At 40.1% G+C, this 9,459-nt stretch overlaps 1 protein-coding gene across 1 annotated transcript in view; it reads left to right on the forward strand.

Annotated features, from left to right (window-relative positions):
- The first annotated feature begins 4,018 nt into the window (after nt 1-4,018).
- Nucleotides 4,019-9,459, forward strand: part of grb10b (growth factor receptor-bound protein 10b) — a 125,877-nt gene continuing 120,436 nt past the window's right edge. Inside the window, exon 1 of the mRNA XM_037676404.1 lies at nt 4,019-4,150. The gene's annotated coding sequence lies outside the window, so the exon portion shown is untranslated. The remainder of the gene's footprint in view (nt 4,151-9,459) is intronic.

The following is a 9,459-nucleotide window of genomic DNA, read 5'->3' on the forward strand; positions in this document are numbered from 1 at the left end:
GTGAAAAATAACCAGAGAAACCTCACAATGTGACTATGGGGCAAATGAATTCTTTAGGTGTGGCTGTGCCCAACCTGCTCCCCACCTGCCCCAGTGGACCGACCAACACTGTTTAAATTATTGTTGTGGTCATTGAATGATTGTCACTGATCAGTAGCAGTTTTTGAAGATTTTAAAACTCTAAATATGTGCAACATGTTAACAAACAAAAGTCCAATAAATAAATCCACTAAATCAAACAGTAATATTCTTCAGACATGTTGACCAAATGAATCATGGGCCACTGAAATGATGAAACAGGATGTGTTGTGCCTACTGATCTCTTTAAACATAGAAATATTACTGTTTTGTTGTCATCTACAAAGCTCTAAATATTTTTGCTTTGAGTAGAAAAACAAGAAAATTTCTGAGCTTTCACCACAACCCCCCATGCAAATGTCGTGTGCGCTAACTATTGTGCTACAGAAAACCAATGACACTTCTTGCACCCTTTCAAAGTTCCTCCCCCCTTGTCAGGGATCAATGGACTGAACTATTGTTAGGCTGATGGCTTTTCCAAAATTGGGGGGAATCCAGATCCCCCTCCCCCATGAAATGGCCTGTTTTTATGAGTATGACTTTTAGCAAAATATCTCATGAGCCAGTGGATTGTTGAATGCCCAGGAAATAATCTCTGGATGAAAATCAATAATAATATATTTTTTTAATTTACCCAGGTAGTCTCATTGAGCCACGAGAACTCATTTTCAAGAGAGACCTGTTTAGGGAGCAGATGATGGGGGTTGGGGGCCTTGCTCAGGGGCCCAGGGTGGGGCAAATGAGGGTGGAGGGAGGTGTGGGTGTTCCACCTTTTCCACCCACATTTTTTGATGTTGATGGTACCGGGAGTTGAACATGTGACTTTCCGATCACAGGCCCATCTTCTAACCTCTGCGCCACCATTCCCCTTTATAATAATTTACGTTTGAGTCCACCTGAATCATGATGGCTGCCACTGCTAATCAACCTTTGAAATGAAAAATAAAAAGGCATTAAGAGTCAGTTTTCATTTATTGAGTTACTAAATGATGTGGTAGTAGCTGAGAGTCATCTCCAACACACTCTGAGCAGGTGTACATCACGTGAGATCGCACATGATTGAGCAAAATGTTGTTTTCAAGGTTTGAACGAGAAAATAAAACTTTTTTCAACATTTGATGATCTTAGCCTAAAAGTCTGGCACGAAAGGAGGCAGGCGATATGCATTCCTTCCAGGAACTTGAAGAAAACTGATTTTCTTTTCTGAGACTGTATTTTAATCGATCTTTGAATATTTTGTTCATAGTTTTGGATGATTTGGGGCAGGAGGAAGAAGTCTGAGTCATTTCTTCTTTAAGTTATCAGGAGAAACATGAGATCATTCGTTGACAACAAGCATCTCAGCCATTGATCGTTTATCATCTGCAAACTGACCTAAAACAAACACCTCCACGCTGACGTCGTCCAGTAAACATCAGGAGGTCTTGTGTAATCCAGCACCTCTCAGAGAGATGAAAACATAACAACCGCGAGGCAGATTCAACCCCCTGTTGCGTAATTTACAAACCTCCTGGCAGATGTTTTTATTGCAGGTTCTTCTTGTCAGAACAGGATTTTTTTCAATTTTTTTTTATTAAGATCGTTGTCTTTGCCCCTGAGCTCCTGGTGTACAACAAACCGTCCTATAGGCTCATTATTGTTGGTCTGAAAGGAAATTCCAGGTAATAGTCTGTACCACAGTCTTAAATTACATGAATGAAATTAAGATTTTTTTATTTTATTTTAACATTACTTGTACTGAATTACACACCTCCTCAAAACTTATGGCATGTGTGGCTTTGTGCTGTGTGATCAAACTGCACATTTTAAAGTGGCCTTTTATTGTGGTCAGTCCAAGGCACAATAATCATGCTGTCTAATCAGCATCTTGATATGCCACACCTGTGAGGTGGATGGAGAAGCGCTCACTAACACAGATTTACACATATTTGTGAACAATCTTTGAGAGAAAAAGGCCTGTATTGTACGTAGAAAAAGTCTCATAGCTTTGAGTTCAGCTCATGAAAAATGGGAGCAAAAACAAAAGCGTTGTGTTTATATTTTTCTTCAGTATACAAGAATCATTAAGAAAAAGCAGAGTAATGTGAGGACAAAACAAATAATTAGACAAGTCAGTGTCAGATTAGTCCTGTAGGCTTAAAGGAAACTATGATACATTAATTACAGTAAATCATGTAAAGAACTTCAAAGAATTTCAAATCTCAAATGAGTCAAAAAGGATGTTCTGTGGATGCATTCTCATCTACCTGCCAGTTGTGCTCGAGTGCCTGACCACTGAGATCCTGGAACTAGGAGGAAACACGGCTCATGACAGCGGAAGGACAGGAGTGTTCCTCAGCACCTACAGTTGGCTGTCCACAGCGACAAGGAGCTCGTCAGAATGCTGGGAATAGTGGCCATCGCTCTGGGAGGAGTTCTGCCCGGCATTCGGGCAGTCCTACAGCCCGGGGGAACTGAGAGGCCAGCCGAGTCTGGGTGGACGGATCGGACGGCATCTGCAGCCAGTTTCTTAGGATCCACTGTGGGATGGACCTTTACAAGAGCTCCTGTCTACAGACATCAGTATCTATAACATCTCTTAATGAAATGAGGATAACGAGTTACAACAACAAATGATTTCCCTTTGGGATTAATAAAGCATTTTTTAAAACATATTTAATGTCAGATAAACTAACCCAAACCCAGCAGATGAGAGAAGTTGTGCATTCTTGAAACCTTTGTTTGATTAAAGGTCTTGTTATATGCGCTGGTGGAGATTCTCAGTCATCCAGGACATGGTAAATTCAAACAAGATTAAAAGCAAAAACAACTGAACTTTGTTTGTAACTGAAGACGTTTTGCTCCTGTTCTTTGAAGTGATAAAGCTCCTCGGACGAGAAGCAAAATGTCTTCAGTTACATATAAAGTCCAGTTGTTTTTACTTTTAATCTTGTTTGGATCTTGTTATATGCGTACTTTAGGGTTTATTAAATCAGTTTGGTGAAAAACAGAACAGTTTTATGTGTTTTAGTCTTGAAGAGAATAATGATTTTAGATGTATTAAAATATTCTATAGCATATTTGTTCACTTTTTGGTCAAAAGTCTTTTTATTTTATGCATTGCAATGACTTTAAATGTTTGGTCACAAAGGGCATCTTTTAAATGTTGTGTTTAGTTCAAATAAAATTAGGTAAGCGAAACGAAAATGTGTTTCACAACAATAAAATAAAAATCTCTACATAGACCAGATAAATGCTGATCTTACGAGAAAAGATCTGATGAGTTAATGGCTATCTGAATGCAGCCAAGACCAATGTGGATTGTTCTCATCTTAAAACAGTTAAAATCTAGAAATTTCACAGCTGCTCATGTGAACTTTTTTTATTTTATTTTATTAGATATGTTGTTTAAAGATGGCAGTTTGGTCCTCCTCTGACTAGCTGTTATAGCAATCTGAGATTATTGGAAGAGCCATCTGCAACAGGTAAGATGTTGCTTGTTTATTACATTTGCACAAACCCTCCTTCAAAACTCACAGAAACAAAATACAGAGTCCACAAAATTGTGAAACAATACCAAAGCTAGTGTAAAAAAATGTTCATTTAAACTGAATCAAATATTTTAATTCAAAATGTCAACAAAGCGTTTACATTATTTGAATTTCTACATTTAAAAACATTTTATTTACAGAAAACGAACCCCAATGGAGATACTTTCAAGAGAAACAAACAACAAAACTATAAAATCCTCTGACCGCGGCCCTGAACGCACCACTATCTGCCCAATGCCAGTAGGCGGGGCTTATCATGAAAGGGGCGGGGTTGTCGTCTCGCGTGTTGGTGCTCTCTCTCCTCAGCTGCATGAGACGAGCTGTCCCGCGGGCTGAGCCATATTGTGTCCTCCGGCTTCTGTCCTTTGTCCACTTTGAAAATGTTGTCCAGCGTGGACTGAGCGCGCGCTGCGGACTGTCCCTTCGTCTTTGGACTGCTCTTTCATCTTTGAACTGTCCTTCCACCTGCGGACTGACACCTCACCTGTGGACTGTCTGGACCGGTCGGTCCCGGGTCGGAGCCTTGGACTCTTCTGCCTGAGGTGGGTGACGGATGAGGAAGTCCTCTGGTTCTTGTTGTGATGAAGACACACGTGTGAGTCCTGCAGCGGTCATTGAACTCTGTGGGGGCAGCTTTGCTCCTGGGTCTGGGAGGGAGGAGGGAGGTGTTTTCCCAGGACTTACTCCTCCGTGGTTCCCAAATAACGGCTTCTGGGACCTCCAGGCGGTCTTTGGGTTGGTTCCAGGTGGTCAGGATAAAGTAGGAACTGTTGAGTTAATTGAATCTGGTCCAGCTTAATTCGAGACAAGATTTTGGTTGATTCTGGAAGTCTCAAACATTTTAACTCGAGTAGCACAAAAATGAGTTTTTAACACTAAATCAACCACATTCAAGATGGCCGCAATGGCTATACAACCTTAGCAAACACAAAAAGGCTCTAAGTGTACTTTTGGACTAAAAGTTGTGGTAGTACCTGAGAGTTCCCCCCAACACACACACTAAGCATCAATCCAGTTTAAGATGGCCACAGCAGCTAAGTGACATTGGCAAACAAAAATATCAGCTCAAGTCAGTTTAGCTGATATTAAGCTAAAATTTGGTTTGGTAGTAGCTGAGAATCATCCTCAACTTGTCCTCTGAGAGCTCACAGTTTCACAGGATTTTGTACGCAACGGCCTCGCCTCTGCTCCTCCGTGAGATGGTTTTAGTGTAAATCTTCAGGAAATGTTTTGCTCATGAATAATAAAGAAATAAAGCTGTAAGAGACATGGACGAGTCAAAAGATTGATCACTCTCTGAGAGGACGAACAACTACAGAAATCTATAATCTGTTCAGTCATTTAGGCAGTCTTCCAGATTAATCTCCTTATTGGCTGCAGTGCACGTGCTCTCTGCACAAAGTTACATAACAACCTGAATTTATGGTCTTGGGGAGTTTTGATGCCGGCCTGTTGGTTTTAGATCCAGATCAGGGTTCTCCCTGCGAGTGTGTGATTCAGGATGAAGGCACTGGTGTGCACACTCCGGTTTCTACTGGTGATATCCTGCTTTTCAGTGTACAGTTTGAGTCTTTAGGTGGTGGTCACTCCTGAGGGTATATGGGATGGGATGCATTTTAAAGTGGGGTTGTGTAGAGTACTAATTGCCAGTCAGTGTCTTACCTGCAGTAGATGGACTCTCAGCCTTCATTGAGATATTCACAGAGACAAAAAAAAAAAAATCAAGTAAATTTTACATTTACAGGGGCGGCTGTGGCTGAGCGGTTAGAGCAGTCGACCTCCAATGCAAGAGTTGGGGGTTCGATTCCACCAGCAGTCACATTCTGAAGTGTCCCTGGGCAAGACACTGAACCCCTCATTGCCTCCAATGTGCGTCCCATCAGTGTATGAATGTGATAAAGCACTGATTATTTTTTGTAACAATATAGTAGAGTGCTGTATGAACGGGTAAATGAGGGCACAGATTGTAGTGTAAAGAGCTTTGAGTATCTTGATGAGATAGAAAGACGCTATGTAAGTACAGTCTATTTACCATTTTACATAATTTAAAATAAAATGGGAAAAAAAAAACCTTGAAAATTGTATTGAGGTTTAGGCAAAATATTAAAAAAAAATACATTTTTGAATTAATTCACCTAATCAGAGATTTACATAAAATAAATGTACACTGCCTGGCCAAAAAAAAAAGTTGCCACCTGGATTTAAATAAGTAAATGGATACAAGCTTCCTATTGGATAATTACTGCATGGACAATTATCTTTCAGCTGCAACAAGTTATTTAACCCCAACTTGTGCAATGAGTTGCTTCTCATTTCTTAAACAACCATGCTGAACGACACATCGTGTGGTCGTGGAAAAGATGTCGGTCTGTTTGAGAAGGGTCAAATCACTGGCATCAAGCAGAGAAAACATCTAAGGAGATTGTAGAAACTACTAAAACTGGGTTAAGAACTGTCCAACATATTATTAAAAACTGGAAGGATATTGGGGAGACATCGTCTTCGAGGAATAAATGTGGCTGAAAAAACTCCTGAATGATCATGATCGTCGATTACTTAAACGTTTGGGGAAATCAAATTGAAGAAAAACAACAGTAGCACTCAGGGCTATGTTTAATAGTGAAAGTAAGAGCATTTCCACATGCACAATGTGAAGGGAACTCAAAGGATTGGGACTGAAAAGTTGTGTAGCCTTAAGAAAACCACTAATCAGTGAGACTAACTGGAAAAAAGGCTTCTTTTTGCTAGGGAGCATAAAGATTGGACTCTGGAGCAATGGAAGAAGGTCATGTGGTCTGTGAGTCCAGATTTACCCTGTTCCAGAGTGATGGGCACATCAGGGTAAGAAGAGAGGCAGGTGAAGTGATGCACCCATCATGCCTAGTGCCTAGTCATCAATGCAAGATCTTTGTGAAAAATTATTGCAACACTGGATATAAATAGATCTTGTGACATTGCAGAAGCTTGTCCAAACAATGCCACAGTTAATGCATGCTGGAATGTAGGGGCAGGGCAGCCGACTCGGGACCCGAAAGCCCTGGGTTTGATCCCTGGTCGTTGTACACCTCGTGGTGTCTCTGAGCAGGACACCTAATCCTGAATTGCTCCTTGGGCGCTTGCGTAGCTGCCCACTGCTCCACCTGGGTGTATCCCAGGTGCGATGGGTTAAATGCAGAGAGCCAATTTTGTCGTTGTATGGGAACATACAATTATGACAACACATAGCACTTTATTATTATTATTATTATTATTATTATCAATGCTAAAGTTGATCCAACAAAATTACTATGATACCTTTTTTTTTCCCCCAGTCAATGTATAACATGTATAACAACTGGGATGGACTTGCGACCTGCCCAGGGTGTCCCCGCCTCTCACACAGTGACTGCTTAATATGGGCACCAGTGACCCCCATGAAATGAAAAATAAGAAGCAAATAAAGATGATGAATGGGTGGAATGTATGACAAGTTTTTTTTTTGTTTTTTTTAACTGTCCAAGGCAACGCAGAGTGATGGATCCTGGCAAGTGGGGGGAGACGTTTATCCACTTACAGCTGCAATGGTGGAGCCAAAGGTGGCCTTGGGCAGCTCATATTAATCATCGACCACCCCAGTCATTTGAGGAAACCATACTTTTAAGCAGTATTAAAAACTACAAAGCATAGTTTCCTTAAATGATAGTTGTGGTCAGTTTACATATTTATATGGCGGTGGCCATCTTTGATATTTTACGTGACAACTCAGTTTTCATTATTGGCCTTTGTTGCACATAGATGCAGCCACATATCAAAATAGGAGTTGGTACATTGCTCGCAACAGAGGACGAAAACAGACAAACCATAAAATAAAACCAAACTTGGTGCACGTCCAAACTCTTGTGTGGAGCCAGACAAAGTGCACAAGATTAAGAGCATAATGTTTAAAAATGTTGTAGCCATTGGCTTTTCAGGACAACATACACGACTATACAATCTCAGATAAATATAAAATCGTCATATTTAGGCATCGTTTTGTCAAGAAAATCAATAAGATTAAAATCTGCATTGCACTTTGGAGGCTGATAGATTGTGGCACATTACACAGTAAAACCAGTTGAATAAACTCAACTGAAAGCTGGTGAACACAGATGATGGCAGTAGCTCCTCACATTTGATCACCTCACATGCCTGCGTTGTTTAAGGTTCCTCTTGCCAAGAGTATGGTCAAACCAGGCGCTGCCAGAGTATCACTGACCCTTCCTCTTCTGCTCAGTTCTCAGCTGTTTTTCATCAGAGCTGTCACTCACAGGTCCTCTGCAACAATAATCAGGAGCTTCTCGTTTCACTCCACCTGCCAGTCAGTCATAGACACTCTGCCAAATAGTCTTAAAGTGTGCCCTGTTTAAAACTACTGACTTGGTCCTCAACTTTCCACAAACCTTTTGAAAACTTTCTCTGTTTTGTTGATAAAACCTGTCCTATCAGGTAGGTCTGTCGCAATAAACAATAAATGAATTAATCGCATGATAAATGAAAATTATCAACCTCATTTTCATTTATAGGCTTTATCTTTTTTTGTCTCTCTCTCTTTCTACTGAAGACTCTGGATGACAAAAAGCTCAACTCTGGTGCTCTTCACTGACCCCCTCCCTTTCTCTTTTCTCTTTAAAATCCATTTTTTCTGTCCAAAATTGTGTTTTTGGATCATTAAAAGCAGCTAAGCTGAGAAGCTAAGCTACGAGCTAAGCTAACAGGCTGACATGGGGTGAAAACCTCCATCTTGTCGAAGCTCAAATTCATGGTTGAAACTCTTGTCTTGGTGTAAAAAAAGTTGTTTTTCTCTGCAAAAAGAAGCTGAGAACTTGTTTACTGATTTTTTTTTTTTTAAATTAAAAGCTTTGTGTGAACAATACTATGCTAAAGAGCTCAAATCACTGAGCGTCCGGCATTTTGAGAACCGATAAAAAGGAACAAGAGACAGCCCATGTCACGTCAAGGGGCCTCCCTCCCATTTTTCGTAAAGAGACACACTGCTTGTTCACTCACTATCCATCCTTTGGTTCATACAGTTTTATACTGCCATCTGGTGATCAAAAAAGGCACTACAAACAAAAATTAACCAACAATTCTTCTTAAATTTGACCATAATTACTAAATATTGCCAAATGTCAAACAATATTATCGTTTATCGCAATAATTTACGAGACAATTAATGGCCCAGCAAAATTTATTGTGACAGGCCTACGATCAGTGCCTGAATCACACCTCCTCAGTTTGTGTCCTTGTCTGTCCAGTTCTGGACAGGTCTGAACCTTTCTTTGTCCTTTCTTCAAGAGATCATCGGTCACACTGGTTTGTCGTCATTATCTGCATCGTTTTTATGTCTATATTCTGATGGACCTCATTTTGTATTTTGCTTGGTGTGTTACCTGTTTTGTCTGTACAGCACTTTGGTTGGCCTTGTAGCTGTTTTAAGTGCTTTATAAACAAAGTGGTATGGTACCTGAAGCTCCAGGTTCTGCAAACGATGCTGATTTTGTCTCAATTGCTGTAATATTTTCCTCTCAAGTACAATTTGTACAAATATATGCATGCATGTTCAAAAAGGCAACTTAAGGTAAGTTTTATTAATGTTGGATAAGTTTTAAGATTAGAATTAAATTCTGCTAACACAAAACATTTTTTTTATTCCTAGCTTTAAAGTGATTTAAGTGATTGTTTAAAGTTATTTTATATTTTTTAAATAAGGGACAGATATAAGATTTAGCTCATGCGAGTCAAGGCATGTGAGCAAATACTTTTGGCAATGTAGTGTGTGTGTGCATATGTAATAGCCCTGAAAAAGGGGAACGTTTTAATAAAAGAGCCGGAC

This window comes from Nematolebias whitei, chromosome 5, assembly GCF_014905685.2.
Source record: "Nematolebias whitei isolate Nwh7 chromosome 5, NemWhi1, whole genome shotgun sequence".
Lineage (NCBI taxonomy): Eukaryota > Metazoa > Chordata > Actinopteri > Cyprinodontiformes > Rivulidae > Nematolebias > Nematolebias whitei.